This window comes from Puntigrus tetrazona, unplaced genomic scaffold (genome assembly GCF_018831695.1).
Source record: "Puntigrus tetrazona isolate hp1 unplaced genomic scaffold, ASM1883169v1 S000000283, whole genome shotgun sequence".
NCBI lineage: Eukaryota > Metazoa > Chordata > Actinopteri > Cypriniformes > Cyprinidae > Puntigrus > Puntigrus tetrazona.
In genome coordinates, this window is record NW_025047944.1 from 1660001 (window position 1) to 1665000 (window position 5000).

A 5000-nucleotide genomic window follows, 5' to 3' on the forward strand; every position below is an offset into this window, starting at 1 on the left:
TGTGATTGACGTCTGATTGCTGTGCTGATTAGTGAACCGAGCTCATCAGTATTCATATCCCACACGCGGGTAATATTCATGATTAGCCCAAACCCTAAAATCACATCAGATCGTCAAACGACCCGCGAGTGAGACGACAGGCTCGATTACGAGCTCCGCAGAAAACACCCGCTTCGTCAATCACATGCACTTATTAATATCCAAACGACTCCAGAGCACCTGCTGAAAGAGAGAAGTATCAGGAGAAATCCTAATGAGATCTCTTTAGTGTTTCATTTGTTTCTTTTTCTGCTGCTTGCACACGAATCTATAAAACTACACACAAAATATAAAACACCTCACATCTCACACAAAGCAGCGTGTTTGAAATATATGAAAAAACATCACCTTCGCCATAATATTATTCCTGTTGATTTGTGCGTGTGTTACCGAGAGAACCCGTAAAAACAGTATATTTATGAATATGTTCATATTTTATATTCTATGTTAAAGTAGGTTTTATTTTCAAATCAATTTTAGTTTGTTCTAGTAATTTTGCTTTGCTTTCTTTAACTTATATAATTTTTGTGGTTTTTATTTTTATTTTAACAGCAGTTTTGTAAGGTTTGAGGTTCATTTGATTTTAGACTGTTGATTTATTCAGGTGTGTTTTATTTCTCAGCTTTTCCTAATACACAAAGATCTGAGCAAGAACATCTGCAGGAACAGGAACATACTTCAGAGATGATTGATAATTAGCTGTTATGAGATGGAAAGCATGTGGAGACAGAAAGAATGAATCATCGTCGAACGAGGCGTGCGGCCCGCGCTAGATTCATTTTCATTAGGTTTTCATTTAACAAACAATCATCCTTTAATTTATAGGTTACAGGATCACAGGCTACATGATCGGAAGACAAAATACACGGTGAGAGCGATAAAACTTCATCTTTCTACAATATATATGTTATACACACACACACTGTTGTTTGTGGTTTATGGGGACTCTTCACAGGTGTAATGTTTTATGTATGTGTTATTGTTCTACATCTAAGCTGTTATTGACTCACAGAAGATCAATTATTAGTATGTCAGACAGGATTCAGTATTGATCGGACTAGAGAGAAGAAGACGTTTTTCACATCTATAAACAACAGCAAATATTCTTAAAGTTGTAAATAAACAAAGAAGTTTCAAGTTAAATGTATTATATACACTTGCCAGTGTTTTATGGTGTTATGAAGCATCGCTGACATACTATAATAGTTTGTGTTCATATTTTGAATTAGTTTTGAATAGTTTTTATATTTTCTGTTATTGCTTTAAAGTTTTAGTCATTTTTTAATAGAAAATGTGTTTTAATCAACAATGTTGCTTGGGAAACTAGCTAAAGTCTTATTTTATTTAAAACTGTTTTTTATGATAATCCTGATCATGTGTAATTATGAAAGGTAGCAATTTCTAAAAGTAAAAATGTGTAATGTTCTTGAATAACTGTGTGACGAGGTTATGATTATGCGTTCAAAATAAAAATAATGGAGCTGTCTCTTACTCTAAAGCTGAGCAAGCAGTTTGTCAATCACTATTAAAATATAATATTCTCATTTTTCTTATTCGTAGACGGAAACACTGTAACAATTTAATTATCATTACAGTGTCTATCACACAGATAAATTCATATCACACAATGAAGTAAATACTATATACTATATTTTTATTGTTTACAATTCAACGTTTTTAATTTACATTTTTTACTTGTATTTATTTAGATTATTTAATTTTTTTTTATTTAGATTTCTCAAGTTAAATGAAATGAAATGCTGCCTGTTTAAATTAGCTGTAATAATTCTGTAGTTTTAGTTTAGAGTCAGTGGTTTTCTGTAGTTAGTCTCCAGCTCTGTGTGTCGATGTCCAGCGGGAGGTCAAAGGTCAGGGCTGGTCAGTCTCTGCAGAGTCAGTAATTACAGTCCTGTCACCCTCACCGGCCGTCTCACACACACACACACACACACACACACACACACACACACACACACACACACACACACACACACACACACACACACACACACACACACACACACACACACACACACACACACACACACACACACACACACACACTCCCCTGAGGTGCATCTGACATGGATCAGAAAAGAATAAGCTCGACACTGAATCACTTGATTCGCTCAAATGATTCACTCTGTGTCTCATTTGCAGTCGATTAGAGATTCATTAACATTAACAGCATGTCATTAATACACTTCCTGTGACTGCTGTGTGTTTAGAATCAATGATCCAGCATTCATAGATCACTGAAGATCTTTCTTCTACAGCTGCAGTGCTTCAGTAAAGTGTGTACTTCATCTCAGATGTTTCTCTCTCACTTTAACAAGGCTGTGTTTGAATGAACACCTGATCAAAACACTTACTGGGGCTTGCTGTGCATTATATATATATACATATTGTTTAGCAGGAACAAGTTTTAAAAAAATGTGTAACGAAGCTCTGCAATAAAGGTTTAATGCTGACGGCGCTGGTTTGTGTCTCTGAAGGTCCTTGCCTGATCTCCAGATACGTGTTTATGACAGTAATATTTCAACCGCACAAACAATCATCTGTTCAGCATCAGTGAGATCCGGTTCCTGAGCGGCGCTGGAGAGAATCAAACGCACACGAACAAATCTTCACACCCACACAAACTCCTGAAGATGATAACCGTCCAGATACTGAATCATCAGCAGCTTTAAGTATGAGGACGTTTAGACGGCTGTCACACTCGACCTGACTAACCCGTGACATTCTGTCTAATCAGCCCTGCAGTCGTTACTGAGCTCACAATCATGAACTGCTAATTGCTTTGACTTCAATCTGCATTTGATGGCAGCGACTTCTGAACCCACTTATGATGCTCTGCTGAGTTAAAACACTGCAACTAACACTTACCTATAATACACCACAGACAGATCACAGACGGAGACGGAGACAGACGAAGATGGTGAAAGACAGAAACAGAGAGCTGGAGACATACAGATGAAGACAGATGAAGATGGACAGATGCAGACAAAAAGACAGACGGAGACAGACAGAAACAGAGAGCTAGAGACAGACAGATGAAGACAGATGAAGATGGACAGACAGAGACAGACGAAGACGGACAGATGGAGACAGAAAGACAGACAGAGACAGATGAAGACAGACGGATGGAGACAGAAAGACAGACGGAGACAGACAAGACAGACAGATGGAGACAGAAAGACAGACGGAGACAGATAAAGACGAACAGGCGGAGACAGAAAGAGAGACAGAGACAGAAAGAGAGACGGAGACAGACGAAGACGGACAGATGGAAACAGACGGAGACAGAAAGACAGAGAGAGACAGACGAAGACGACAGATGGAGGCAGAAAGACAGACAGAGACAGACGAAGATGGACAGATGGAGACAGAAAGACAGACGGAGACAGATGAAGACAGACGGATGGAGACAGAAAGACAGAGAGAGACAGATGAAGATGGACAGACAGAGACAGACGAAGATGGACAGATGGAGACAGAATGACAGACGGAGACAGATGAAGACGAACAGACGGAGACAGAAAGAGAGACGGAGACAGATGAAGACGGACAGATGGAGACAGACGGAGACAGACAGATGGAGACAGAAAGACAGACGGAGACAGATGAAGACGGACAGATGGAGACAGACAGACAGACGGAGACAGACGAAGACGGACAGATGGAGACAGACGGAGACGGACAGATGGAGACAGAAAGACAGACGGAGACAGATGAAGATGGACATAGGTAGACGGACAGACGGAGACAGAAAGACAGAGAGAGAAATATACAGAAACAGGAAGACGCAAACAGATTAAGACAGACATATAGAGACAGATGGAGACAGACTGAAACAGATAGACAGACACAGACAGAGAGAGAGACAGATATAGACAGACAGACACAGCTGGAGTGAGATAAGGATGTTCTCTGTTATCGGCTCAGCTCCTCATGAAAGCCGCTGATGGCAGACGGGAGCAGAACAGAAACATTCAAACGGATTTAAACCTGCAGAAAAACACACCGGACGCTCGCTCAAAGAGACTTTCATCCTTTAATCAAGTGGACAATCAAACCAATCATGTGCTTCAGAGCAGAGAAACTCTTCACCTGTCTGAGAGAAAGCCAGCAGATACGGCATTATTAAGTGCGGGTCTACAGCTGCGAAGGTCAAAGGTCAGCCGTCTGCAGTTCCTGCCCTAAACGAATCAACGGGTTCAGACGTAAACCAACTCATTACTGAGCTCCAATCATCACGTCTACATTCAGACAATTACATCCCGTCCGCTTCCGTATCAACCTGTAAGACAGAGGAACGAATGACGTGATGGTTTTCTGTAGTTAGCTGGAGGACAGAAGCATTTCTCACGCCGGACTCTGCGTTCAGATAAAACCAATCTTTATGTTTCCTTGAAGCTCTGCAGAGCAGGTGAGAATCTCCGTCGCTCTTCAAGACATCCAAAACTAATCCAGCAGGAGCTTTCTTCCCAGGAACATCCAGCGAGACGGATTGCGTTGGAAAGGGCTTTGCCAGAAGTCGCTCTTCAGAATCAGATGGGCTCTTTGTTTGGACTCGCTCCCAGTTCAGAGGATAAACACATTTATTCACAATCGCACTCGAGACAATGACGCCTGCTTCCACAGCCAGCGTTTTAGAGGCTCAGATCACGGAAAACAGGACTTTTGAAATACTCAGTCATGTGGAGTTCCCTGACAGCCAGCAGCTGATCTGAGCAGAGAAAGAAGAGTTTACAGGCAGCCCTAGCCCTCGTGATGCGTTCGTCCGTTTGACCCGGAAGAGACGCTCAGGAAGTTTGCAAAAGAGAGCAAAAGTTTGCAAATGCTTTAAGATCCTCAAAATGCACATATTTTTAGATAAGCTTATCTATGAAGTTTTATTAGTGTCAAAACTTTTTCCCCAGATCTCTCAGACTTTTGGGACAGAATTTTGTTGAACTTAA